Here is a 14,376-nt window from a genome sequence, read left to right on the forward strand (position 1 = left end):
ATGTTTTGTAATTTTCTGTCCACTATATTCTCCTCATTCTTTCATATTGGCGAACATATTTTTTTAAATTTAATTAACTACGCTCTGTTACCAATGTTGTTATGCATATTTTTGATTCAAGCAAGACGGGCGCATCCCTAAATTCTAATTATTAGAAAAGAGAGCCCCAGAATTTTTGATCGGAGATGCGGTTTTATAACACAAACAGTCAAAATTTTAAAACCAATTTATTAACTCAACAAGAAAATAGTAATTACTTTCTCTGTTTTTCTTTCTACATTTCAAAACAAACAATCTTTTCTGTTTAAACAACTGAAATTTAAACTATCAAAACCTATGCATAAACTATTAGCCAGGCTATATAAGAACCAAGGGGGATAGGTAATCATTACAGCTTTAAGGCAATTCCACGTGAACTGACAATACGACTTTCGTCCAGGACGATTTTTAGGATCCAACACGTCTGCTGTCCTATGCAAGAGTGGGAAAAATGTCACCTATATCCTAATACTAGGGATGTCATTAATCAGGCACTGCAGTAATCAAAAACCGTAAATCACAAAATTGTCACCATAAAACAAAATTGAAGTATGACGCATATATCAAAGTAATTGTGAGTAGACTGTAGAAGAATTGAAAATTGAAACAAACATGGTGCCTTGATAATTTCTCTTATTTAAACATTTTAATTTTCCTTCTAGCCAAAAAAATAGACAAGGAATTATTGATGAAGAAGCAACTGATTTTCATATTAATTCCACTCTGTTCTCATGGCTTGTTACGAAGGAGGCGATTGTTTATTGATAATTCTAACCAATAACGGCGTTAAACCCAGTTTTATCGCAGAGGCTGCGGGCCAATCTTGTCTCTTGGGGATTAAACAGTAAATATTGATATTTGATATGGTTAGACTCCTTCGGTCCTTGAGACGTCACCGGTTAAAGGGATGAGGTGAGGCGTTTTAATTAGCGGCCCTGAAAGGAATCGAGGAGAGGAAGGAGAAGGAAATTCCTGGACCGATCGGGTTCCGAACCCGTGAGATTCCTTTAATTACGACCGTGAGGTATTCAGAACCGATTTTCTCTCGCCTTAAAGACTTAGTGGAAAACGTGGAAATTCCTGTAAAAGCGTTACATCTCTTCGAGCCGTGTTGATGAAGTCAAATTCTAGTCATTTATTGAGTAAAAACCAACATTATTTTTAAGTAGTAGAGCAAATGCTGTCATTAATAGCAATCGAAATAAAGTAATTTTCAACATACAATCTGTAAAATTAAAGAAACGAGCAATTAATTAACATAATTAATATAAAAAGAAATTCATTAGTATTAGTGGTCCGCTTGACCAATTAATATATTTCAATTAATTAAGGTTTTTAGTTGAGATAAAAAAAGTAAGTGTCACGAGCTGGATTCGAATCCACGATCTTCGGCTAGATATGCCGCTGCTCTACTTCTTCAGCTAACGTGACCTCGATCCACTCGGACACTATCTATCTCAACCCCAAAATTCAAAAAAGGTGGGGTTGAGATAGGAAGTTAATGTTCGAGTGGATAGAGGTCACCACAGCTCAAGTGGTAAAGTAGCGGCGTATTTAGCAGAAGATCATGGGTTCGAATCCCGCTCGTGGCACTGACTTGTTTTATCTCAACTAAAATCCTTAATTAATTTTTTTTAATCTTAATTTTTAAATTGTTATAGCCATAATAACTCAATTTATCGAAAATTCGGTTGTCAAATGGGACGGAAACCTACAGTACTTTAGACTGTGAGACAGACCGCCAATCAAATGCTATTATGAAGAATGCGTAAAATAACAAAGTACAGCACAAATATCATACATCAAACATAACAACTGAATACAAAAGAACAATCCTTTTTCATCCAAAATTTGGTAGAACCTAAAATTTCACTGCATTGGTCAAACCCAATTCTCAGATTGATGGGCTTCTCTCTCTTATATGGAACCAAGGAATGATAGTTTTTAATTAAACAAAAAGCATTGTATAACCTAATTAAGTATCAATAGATTATAGTAAGAAAAGTTATTATATTTAAAATAGACTATTTTAAATACCTTTAGTGATATCTATTGTCTTGATTATAGTCAATAAATTCTTTGTATGCTACTGATTTATGTATTACGGTGATAACACTCATTTTACCTCTTTTAGGTATATAGTATGCTTTATCTTCTATTTTACTGTAAAGCCAAAAAATAAAACTTTTTCTAGCCATTCTTTGAAGAAGGTATGTAAAAAACAGAACGAAAGGAAAAGAAAATTAGTTTATAATTAAGGATCAATAAAGAAACGATAAATAAGAAGGTGGCCGCCAGTTGTTTTTTATTAGCGGGGTAAACGAAAACACTTGTTGATAAAATATTAAAATAACTGTAACCGGAAAAATGTTAGTAATTCTACTAACAGTAGGTCTCGGCTTGAATCAGCGTTTTTCTTTTCCTTTTGAAGGCGACCCCTTTGCCATTTCAATATCTCCACCTTTCTACCGCTATCTTCTTCCGGTGGTCTATAACGCAAGAAAAGGAAAGAATACCAAAATTGGTCCCTAACTCACACAGATAACCTGGAATATTTAGGGAGAGTTACCTCCCTTGAATTATCACACTATAAACTTAATCAGAGGAAATCAAACATTTTTTTGTGCTTTATTTATTTTTATCTATAACTGTATATTTTATATACAGTGGATTTCCATTTGTGATTGTGTCATTAAGGGCGGTTTAGAGAAAGAAACTAATTAGCCGCTCTGGATTAATTCATCATCCAAGAGGTCTCTTATTCATATTCTGTATTTGTGTGTTAGTGTGATCTTGTAAATTACTGTAAAAACGTCTTAATATGTTTTGATGGTTGAAAAAAAAATTTACCATGTGAAGATCTCTGATAAGTGTGTTATTGTTTTAAGGGGTAGAAACAATTAGTCGTAAAATCTTTGATTGAAAACTAATCTTTGAATATTGGAATATTTGGCCGATCCATAAACTTGGAACTCATACATCCAAATAGGTTTGAGTATATGTATTACGCAGGGCGGGCGACCAAGACCCGAGGGGTTAAATGCCTGGGTAGACTCGTACCCATATAGGTTTGAGTAGGTATGTTTATGTCAAAAGTTTTTATTTTAATGATAATTTTGATTGTCGGTTTAGTAGGTAATAAAACATTTTATATCGTTTATAAGTTGTTTTTTTTATTGTTAACTTCGTCGGGTTGAGGACGTTCACTGCATAAGAATGTAACATCCCTTAGAGAAAGTGATGCTCCAAAAACATAGAAAAAATTAAAAATAGTAATAAATTAGTAATAATATAATATTGCTTAAGTAAACGATAAATAAAGCAATAAATAAATGATCTTGTAATTTACGATAAAAACGTCTATAATATGTTTTGATGGATGAAAAATATTGCCATGTGAAGATCTCTGCAAAGTGTGTTTTTGTTTTAAGGGGTGGAAACAATTAGTCGTAAAATCTTTGATTGAAAACTAATCTTTGAATATTAGAAAATTTGGCCGATCCATAAACTTGGCACCCATACATCCAGATAGGTTTGAGTAGGTATATGTATGTCGAAAGTTTTGATTTTAATAATAATTTTAATTGTCGGTTTGGTAGGTAATAAAACTTTTTATATTCTTTATTAAGTATCTGCTTTTTGTAAGTTTTTTTTAACCGTGTGTGGATTACAAGTTAGCGTTGACACCTAAATTGTTAATTTCGTCGGATTGCGTACGTTCGTTGTATAAGAATGTAACATCCCTTAGAAAAAGATCGAAGAATAGAAATAGAAAAAGAAGAAGAAGAAAAGAATTGCTCTAAAAAACATAGAAAACATTAAAAATAGTAATAAATTAGTAATAATATAATATTGATTAAGAAAATGATAAATCAATAAACACAAAAGTGTAAAAATAAAATTAGAAAACGTAATTAAAAATGTAAAAGTAGAAAACGTTTAAGTAACAAATAGGAAAATTTAATCAAACATTAAAACAAAAACAATCTGGATGGAGCATGATGGGAAAGAGATTCATAAAGCTATTTCACTCTCTCTCCTACGCCAGAGGTTGTTATTTCAAAAGGTATTTAGATCCGTTTTCCTTTTATTTTCCATTTTCAATTTATGGTTGGTTATTATTAAATTATTTTATTTTCTTGTGAATTATATTTTTATTTTTATAAACATAAGTAAAATTTATTTTAAGTTTCAAAAGAGCGTTGTAAAGTAAAAACATTTAAATAAAAAAATTATAAAAAGTATTATTTAGATTTCTTTTCCATAAAAGATTAAATTAAATTAATAATTAAAAATACTATTAGTTTTTATTTATATCATAGATAATTGTTGGGGGCATTAATTATACCAATTAATATTTTCATTTTAAAAAAATACTGTACGTGTAAGTATAAAATAGTTTCTTTAAAACCTCTGGGGCCCGTAATATTTTATTGTAGGGCTACAGAACGAATAGGAACTCTTATTTTTCCACAGAGAGGTGACAAAATTGGTAGAGCAAAGCGTGGTTAGAATAATAATAATACAACTAATTAAATTTGAATCATTATGTCGACAGCCCAAGATCAAGTAGTAGAGAAACTACCTGAACCACAATACTGTCATGGTACAAAAAGCAATAAATGCTGGATTACAATCAGACGAGTTTTTACAATGTACTGACAAACTTAAACAAAAAAAGTGGAACCTTTTAACTCAAAGACCAATTCTCCTTTCTCAACATTCAACAAAGGCCCAAATTAAAACAAAAAAGACTTTTATACAATTAATGGACAAAGCCGCCGAAGAATTACAACAAGAAAAACAATACCAAATAACGTAATCTCCCAAAACGCCGTAGAAAAACTCAAAGCACAGAACCCTTAGGTTGAGATTAAGATCGAAAATCGGGTGTTGAAAATTTTACCCCCTACCCAAAAGAGTTCCATGATAAACAAAATTTTCAAATTAGAAAAAACGAACTATGAAGATTGGTCTGAAGACTACAGAAAGGGGATTCACTTCATTCCCAAATTTGTCACAGACTCTGACCTTGAAATGGGCGATAACCAGTACGTAAAATTTAAAATAGCTGAGGATTAATAAATAAGAGCTGGTAAATTACATAAATCGCTTCTTCATAAAATTACCAAATCTAACCTTAAACGATCCCCATACAATTTTAAAATTTTTGGTGTCTCTCTATTCATTTCTAATTCATTATAGAATATAATGCTCCGAAATCTTATTTATCCTCCCCGAAAGTTTACAAGGATCTCACGTTGCAATCCTTCATGCAGCTTTAGGTAAGAATAAGAAATTTAAAACTTTACGCGATTCTATTTTTAAATATCATGTACCTCCTCAACAAATTTTAGAACTAAAAACAAAATATTTGCTAAGACTGCAATCACACAAAGTATCACTACGAACATATGTAGATTGCCAAATTAATTATGCCAAAAAATTTAAAAATACATCGGAAAAAGAAACAATAAGTATTGGGTTGTCCGGAAAATAATGCAGGATTTTGGTATTAAACAAAAAAAAAGAAACTAGTTACTTTAAAGCAATGTTCTTTAATCAAAATAATTTCNTAATCCTGTAAACGTAAACAGAATATTTTATATAGATTTTTTTTAATGAAAACTTAAAATCCTGCATTATTTTCCGGACAACCCAATATTAACCTGAAACGCGTTGATCCTAATTTTTGAGTCTTATCGGTACTAAAATTAAAATGTATGCCATGGAACAATTGTACAACGAAATATCTAAAACTGAATAGTTTTCACAAACAGAGAAAACCGACTTAATAAAACTTTCTCAATGCTAGAATATAACTCTAATTCCGATGATCAAAAAGGCGTTATTCGTCGAAACACTAACTATAAACAATATAATAGACATGTTCATTACAGACGTACGACGATTTCGATAATTCACGACGACCTCCAATAAAATCCAATAAAAATCTATACGAGTAAGTATAGAACTATTCCTTTAAAACCTCTGGCGCAAGTATATTTTACTTGTAGAGTCACAGCACGAATAGGTACACTTAATTTACTACAGAAAGGTGAGAAGTATATGCTAGGACAAGTCTCACGGTGGAGTATAAAGTTGATATGTTGACTTAGAAGGGTTAAACTTTATTTTCCAAAGGTTATTCCATTTTTGAATTATTGAAATGAGGTTTTGTAACACAAGTGAAAGTTGAGTAGAAAGAGATGACTTGCTAATACGGCGGTGTCATCTGCGTATGTGGCGGTAAGTGCATTCTCATTTGTGGGCATGACAGAAGTAAAAAAACTCTCCAATTCCTGTTTTAAAGCGAAAAATCTCTCCTTAAGATATGATCGTATAACTGGGGTAAAAATAGTTGTAATTTGTATAATAAGGAGCGTCGGTGGACGCAACGGTTTAGGCGTTGACACGGCGCTCATCACTGTAACGTAAAGGTCCCGCGTTCGAATCCAGCGGCCCTGCATTCGAACCCGACATACTGACAAATGGGCTTTTTTCAAAACACCGGCACCTCGAGGGTTGATATACCCTCTGCTGTTGTGAACCCTCGTAAAAAAAAAAAAAATTGTATAATAGTCTCTCTTCCCACATTATGTCGAAGGCCTGAGAAGCATTAAAAAAACACTCCAGTCGCATACCGATTCTGCTCGAGTCATGAAGTAATGTAATCTATAACTCCGTCAACTTGATGAGTAGTGGAATGGTGGGTTCGAAAGCCAAATTATCTAGTAGGGGGGGGGGCCTTGCAATATGGTGTTGGAAGTACAATAGCAATATAGATAATTTATAGAAAAATTAATTTTTCGAATAACTTGGAAGGAACGGTATCAAATTTACAGGACAATAATATGATGGTGAGGTTAAAATTTTATGACGATTTGGGATCATTTTATTGTAAGAAATTTCCCATTTTATGGGAAAATGTGTATTTCTCAATATTGCCATAAATATGTCAGAAAGAAGATGTCTTTTTGGGAAGTTGCCCCTCTTAAATAAGTTAAGTATCAGGATAGTCCGCACGAGAAATCAGAGAAATATTTCTCAATCATAAATTATGTTAAATATTGGGTTGTCCGGAAAATAATGCAGGATTTTGGTATTAAACAAAAAAAAAAGAAACTAGTTACTTTAAAGCAATGTTCTTTAATCAAAATAATTTCCCATACTCTCAATACATTTCTCCCAACGTGTTGGTAACTTATTAATNTCATACAAATGAGTAATCCTGTAAACGTAAACAGAATATTTTATATAGATTTTTTTTAATGAAAACTTAAAATCCTGCATTATTTTCCGGACAACCCGATAAATTGAGCAGTTTTGAGCGAAAAATATCGGGAGAGAATTTAAAAATTCGTAGCCCACGCAGTCAATTCCTGGAGCGTTAAAAGGAGTATCTAACTTGGTTGAGTGAAGAAACGAGACCCTCTACAACCGGGAACTATAAAAATGATTTTAAAAAGGATAAATAGCGCATTATTCTCTTTCTAACTCATTTTCAACTTCAGCATTCTTAAACGTAATTATTTATTAAATCCATTACAGTTCGTGGTCTGATTGACCAATTAGCATTTTTCAATTAATTAATGTTTGTTTATGAAAGGCATTGGTCGAGATAAAAAAGTCAGTGTACAAAATGTTAAGTAATTATTTATTTCGAAATTGTGTGTAAATCTGGTAACAGTAGCAAGCGAATGTAAGGTGAAATTAAGAGAAAATTGACTGAAATGAGGAGTGGAAACGAATTAAAATATTAACAGACAAGAGTCGCAGAGTAGTGCAGCTGTGTTGCCCTGGCATACACAAATATACCGAGGCTAGAAGGTACATTAAAAACCCATTTGTTTCTAAAGCGTCAGAATTTTTTTATCCAGTCCTTCCTCTTCTCACCAATCTTCTCCCCCTTCTCGCCACCTAATTACGAAATGGACGGACAAGAAGAAAAGGAGTTCCCAGTGAAATATGACCCAGGGCGAATTAGAAGAATAAGTCACGCTTAATGACTTAACTGATTCCGAGATGTAATGATTTTTAAAATTATATTATGATTTTCCTTGCCAGTCTTAATAAACGCACTGGAATGAACGCACTTTTATTCACAATTTTTAGAAAGGACCATTCTTTTCATTTTCACCGAGTAGGAAGAAGAAATCTGTATAATTAACGCGCTTTCCACCTTTTTTTTCACAAAGGTAAATTAGAGTTTTCGTTTTCAATTAAAGCAGGAAATTGGGGTGTCAAGGGAATACAAAGCGTTTACACTTCAATGAGATACTGCTAATTTTCAGCAAGGAGGTTTTCACCGATAGGAATGACCTGTCGTCTTAAATTCTTTAATAGAAATAAATACATTATTGGCAACAAGCGTGTTTCAAGCATTTATGTAAAAGGGTATGATGAATGTAATTATTATCGATCCTGATCGTAGGATACTTATTTGCACGCTCTTAAATGACATCAACGTATAAGTTTTGAATACTTCTATAGGCATTAAAAATAGACATTAACCTTTGAAGTTTTTCTAGTAATACGAGCTTATATTCTCATAAATCTCTTCTGAAAAAAATGGGGAATTTGGATTTACACATAGTCGCACAGCTTTCGATGTTCTTAGTGTTTTTAGAGACGTCATTCTCTCGGTCTGGGTACCGTATTTCGACCTAACTCTAGTGATAATTAAATGAGAAGTCCTTAGAGAAAAAACGCAGCGCGTAAACAAAATGTGCTGGAATAAAGTAGCGTTAATTGTGGGTTATGTGGCTTTCGAATAAAAAGGAAGTTATGTTACACCTATTCTGTTAGCATATGAGATTTATTACATGTATAGTATGTACATTATGATGCGGTAGATGTGAAATATGGCAAGTCTTTTTTTTACCTATTATATTTCGTGACCCGATTGACCAAATAACTTCTTTCAGTTAATTAATCTTTATGCAAGATATTGGTTGAAAAGAAAAAGGTAGCGTCACGAGCGGGATTCGAACCCACGACCTTCGGCTAAATAAGCCACTGCTCTGACCACGTGAGATATAGTGACTTCAATTCACTCGGACCCCAACTCTCCATACAAACCTACCTTTCCAATCTTTCCTCTTTTTTGTCATTTTTCAAATGTCCTGTAATCAGGATTCGATTCTCGGCGACAAATGAAATGGCCACGGAGAGCTTTAGTGAAGATATACTTCGTTTTATTCTATTATATTTCGTAATCCGATTGACCAAGTAACTTCTTTATTTTTTTATGTTTATTCGTTGCATGCTTCACAAAACATTACATGTCATTAAAATAACGAAACATTCACAATAATACTAATAGAAATAGAAATATGTAACTTGAAATCTAAAATAGTCAAATAAAATTATTTGAAGCCCAAAAATAGAATTAAATACATTTTAGAGAGAATAATCTATATTTGTTAAATTATAATTATTATACACGAACTTACTGAAGAAGATAAAGAATTCCGAGTGCAACAGCATCTTAGAGAGAGAGATTGATTTGGCAGAGATATACCCGCTCTGTTTCCATTCCAACATAGAAAATCGTGACAAGTGGAGTGCTCAGTTAATATTGATCCGTCTGAGGATAGACGAATGTTTTTTCCTCCGCTGAGAGGGTTCGCAACAGCAGAGGTCATATCAACCCTTGGGGTATCGGTGGTTTTGAAAAAAGCCCAATGGTATGTCGGGTTCGAATTCAGCGGCCCTGCTTTACCTTATAGTGATGAGCGCTGTGTCAACAACTAAAGCGAACACACATACCCGATGCAACGCTGTGGGACGCTACCCGACGCATTGTCATGTTTTGGTAGGATGTGCACATCTATGCGACGTCAAGCGCACGTTCAGTCACACACCGTGTATCACAAATCAGTATCGCAATCGCCACGCCTGTTGTAATGTTGTAATTAATATAAGGACAAAATTACATATACTTAGTTTGATATAAACTACAAAAAATATGAGTGTCCTGTTCTGACGCTATTCGACGAAAATGGTATAATTGTATGAGCAAAACAATGAAATAAATTGTTAGTTAAATTTTATGAGCAAAACCGTGTAATAAATTGTTTGTTAAATTCATTATATCAAAAAATGGTATTCTGGTGTTTTGATCAATTTTCTACCAAATCATTGGAATTTTTTTTAAAATAAAAACTAATGAATTTTTGATCTCGGTTAATTTGGTTTATATTAAAATAAGTTTGTTGTAATTAATATAACGACAATAATACATGTAGTTTGAATAACAATTTAAGGGGCGTCGGTGGCCGCAACGGTTTAGGGGTTGACACGGCGCTCATCTGCCTTAATTATAAATAATTCTTATAAAAAATCATGAATTTTTGATCTCGTTTAATTTGGTTTACATTAAATAAAGCATGTTGTAATTAATGTAACGACAAAATTACATATACATAGTTCGAATAAACTATAAAAATATGAGTGTCCTACTCGACGAAAATGGATTAATTTTATGAGCAAAACCGTGTAATAAATTGTTAGTTAAATTTTATGAATCAAATCATGTAATAAATATTGTTAGTTAAATTCATTATATCAAAAAATGGTATTCCGGTTGTTGATCAATTTTCTACCAAACCATTAAAATATTTTTTTTTTTAAATAATAACTAATGAATTTTTGATCTCCGTTAATTTGGTAACCGGTAAGTTAGTATAACGACAATAATACATATTGTTTGAATAAAAATATGAGTGTCCGTTTCTTTTGTCTACGACTGTAATCGATACCTAGCGAAAATTTGGACTGTGGGGATCGCACTACCTCGAGTAGGGTAGTGTTGCATAGCATCGGGCAGATGTGCACGGGGATAATACAATATTATGGAAAATTGGACTTTGGATTGGGTAGTAACGGGTTGCGTCGCATAGTGTTGCATCGGGTGTGTTCCTGGCTTAAAGCTTTGCGATCACCGACACCCCCCTGTACTAGAGGAATGATATCGGAAAGAGTGTGTGCTATGAAGTCGACAGTCTACCCGTGTTTTTACTTAACAAATATTTCAATACTCCTCTAAGTTATTAAACTTTAATTCCCATACGGAACGGCCATTGGGTTAAGTTGGTTTTTAAAGTTAAGGTGCAGGTAGCAGTACCTTAACCACAATTCTTGACGCTAGAGAGGTTTCCACCTGCGGTCTTTATTATCTCAGGGAGAGGGAAGATGCAAATTTCTTCCCTGTATGTCCTCTGTGAATTTAGATATTCAGTATGGGACACAAGAAGATTAGAAGCTCAGCAGAACCAAGCTAATTGCAATCCTCTAGTGAAAGAACTCCTTACAACTCATGAAATATGCAAGCTTAGTCTTATCGTTTTGGACTAATCAGATAAAAAATTCAATTGTGATCAATATGTTTTTTGTTCTAAAACATCACTTTTTCAAATTACTTCATTCCTTTATGCGGAAATATCAGTAGTTTTATTTCCTTTTTTCTTTTTTCTTTTTCATGTATTCTTAAAAGTTTTCCACTTTTTAGTTTGTAATTAGACGTTTCATTACTTATGATACTATACAATAGAGCCTAGTGAATTAGGGTTGTGGTCATAAAACAAACAATACTTTTGTATCAATGGCAAGCTTTCACTGATATATTTCGTCTTCTTCAGTCTAGAGAGAACTATCTTAATTTTGCATTAATATATCACGGAGCCTTTGAAAACACACAGATAGTTAGTTAATTTTTTCACCAATTCTTGCATATATAATAATGAAAGAGTTACTGGTTTGGACTTAACTATAAATTTTGTATAAAATTAATCAAAAATATATTGATGACCTGTTCTTAATTGTAAAAAAGTGTAAGTTGGTGATTCTATTAGCTTTCATTTCATATCATCCATTATTGCAATTTACTAAGGCTATAGAAGTGGATGGGAAGCGTCCTTTTCCCGATTTAGTTGTGATTATAGAAGAAAATAAATTATTGACCAATTGGTATATTAAACCAACCAGTTCTGACAGGGTATTTTATTCATCAATTCATTCATTCCAAATGACAATCAATATTGCGTAGAAGTGTTAAATGTGCAACCTGTTGATATATATGTACCTGTTAAATTTATTTTTATTATTTATTTATGTATGTTACATATGTATATAGATAGTTATCAAAAGTGTAAATTTTATTAAATTGTGACTACGTATTTGTAAGCTGTTATAGAATCCGTGATATATTAACGTAAAATTAATTTTGTTCTCTGTTGTCCCTGAAGAAGACGAATTATTTTGTCGAAAGTTCGGCGTTGATGCAAAAGCATTGTTTAAGACCACAACCCTAATCCACGAGTCTCTGTTACATAGTAAATGCTGGTCGATCGCATAGAAGGTACTATGATATTATAGTTTATTTTTTACTACGCAAACTTAGTTCTTGTAGACCTTTCTAACACTTATCGTGGCTTAATAGAATTTACATAACAGATGTATTATTTTTTTTATTGCACTGTACAACTATATTTTATTTTTTACAAAAATATCACAGTTTTAAAAGTTCTAATGACAACCATTTTGAACCGTGTCACGATTCCTCAAGTTTCAACTCAAGACGCTTTTGTTTTAAAACAACCTCAGGGGGAGTTGCGAGAAAAATTAATAACCCGAGTTTCTACAGGGATGAGAACATGTTGGGTAATAGAGTATCATAACAACGGTGAGTGGATGTGGGACATGGAAGAAGGGCGTCAGAGCGGTGATGTCAGGATAATAAAACCTGGTTTAACGGTAGGCTTGGAAATGGACCTGTGATGTGTTAGAAAGTGTTGAGCTCGGCTCCCCGAAGGAAAACGAACAACAGATTACAAAACCTTTCTAACCTCCACTTCTTTACTGGCTCACGGTATTCAAACTGACATCGATACAATTATTTGTCGGCCCCTTCTCTGCGTTACCCTTGATAGGGTAACACGTTTTCGTTTTTCCTCGCCTCCGCCGGGAGAAAGTGGGAAAACACGGATCTCTTGAGGAAATTCAATAAAGCCTTCGTTTTTATTTGCGGCCCACGCCATTGGGGAATAGTCGGCTTATCGATGTCTTTTTCATTCTATCATTTGCGCAAAGAACTATATTTTCACCTAGAATGGTATAATCGTATCCGACACGTAAGCCGAACCAAATTTTAAAACTTTAGCTGCGACGAACGAAACCCCCCCCCAAAAAAAAATGTTTATAATTGCACTATAAAATATCTCTAACAACATACTAACTAGCAACGCAACACCGGTTGTTTAACATCAGTAAAATTCACAAGGCATTAATTATGTTAGACGGCATGAAACGAATAAATTTATGTTTCTGAAGTAAAATCAAACGTGATCATATCCTGTTCGTCTGTACTCGCTTTAGTATACTCATCGCCTTAAATAGCAGTCTGATAACCAGACAGTTTGTCATCAATTGATCTATTCGCACACCACAAAGCTGTTGTCTTGTAATGACTACATTATAAGGGATTTGAAACACAGATGTTTTACGCGTACATTTACTTACACGTACGTATTTACGATGTTTGTAAGATGTTAACTCGTGTTACCTCGACTAGAGAAATGTCCGTCGGCTTAAATATATATAACCTGTATATCAGCAAAGTGCAGAGTTGCAAGTCAAATCCCAGCTTATCCCGCAGAATTCATTTGACTTAATTACGAAAAGCTCAACCCTAAGATCTTAGCTCGGAACGACCAACATCTATGCTGTTCCGTGTCTCCTAGTTATTACAAAATTAGACGTACGTAGCAACTAACGGTAAGAAGAACGTCTGAAGCTTATTCCAAGGTGTTTACGTTTTTCTTTGCGTTAATTAGAAACGTTTGTGCACATGCAGCTAGAAAATTGATGTTTTAACCAAAATTGCATATTTAAATATAAAGTCACTTTGATTTGACATTAAGTTCATAATTCTAAACAAACCGATAGTAAAATATTAATAAACAGACAGTAGATTATAATCTCACAATCAACAAGTATTATTAGTATTGAGACAATGAAAGTCGCGGGAACGTTTACGAATAAACAATTCTCATCAGGATTCAGGCTTTATAAGTCTATTTTTCTTAACAATCAACAATGTTCAAAACTCTCGAGAAGTTAAAATAAATAATATTAAATTCGCTAGTTTCGTGGTCCGCTTGACCAATTAATATCTTAAATTAATTAAGGTTTTCAGTTGAGATAAAAAAGTCAATGCACGAGCGGGATTCGAACCCACGATCTTCGGCTTGATACGCCGCTGCTCTACCATTTGTAAGAGGTGTAGTAACACTTATTTTACTTATATATACTTTGTTTATTTATTATATATTTGAC

General features: G+C 33.1%; 1 protein-coding gene across 6 annotated transcripts in view; it reads left to right on the top strand.

Moving 5' to 3' along the window:
- The window catches only part of LOC106667909 (limbic system-associated membrane protein), a 400,209-nt gene that overhangs the window by 282,439 nt on the left and 103,394 nt on the right, over positions 1-14,376 (top strand). The window lies entirely within an intron of this gene.

Source organism: Cimex lectularius, unplaced genomic scaffold (genome assembly GCF_000648675.2).
Source record: "Cimex lectularius strain Harlan isolate CLEC.00 unplaced genomic scaffold, Clec_2.1 scaffold219, whole genome shotgun sequence".
NCBI classification, from domain to species: domain Eukaryota; kingdom Metazoa; phylum Arthropoda; class Insecta; order Hemiptera; family Cimicidae; genus Cimex; species Cimex lectularius.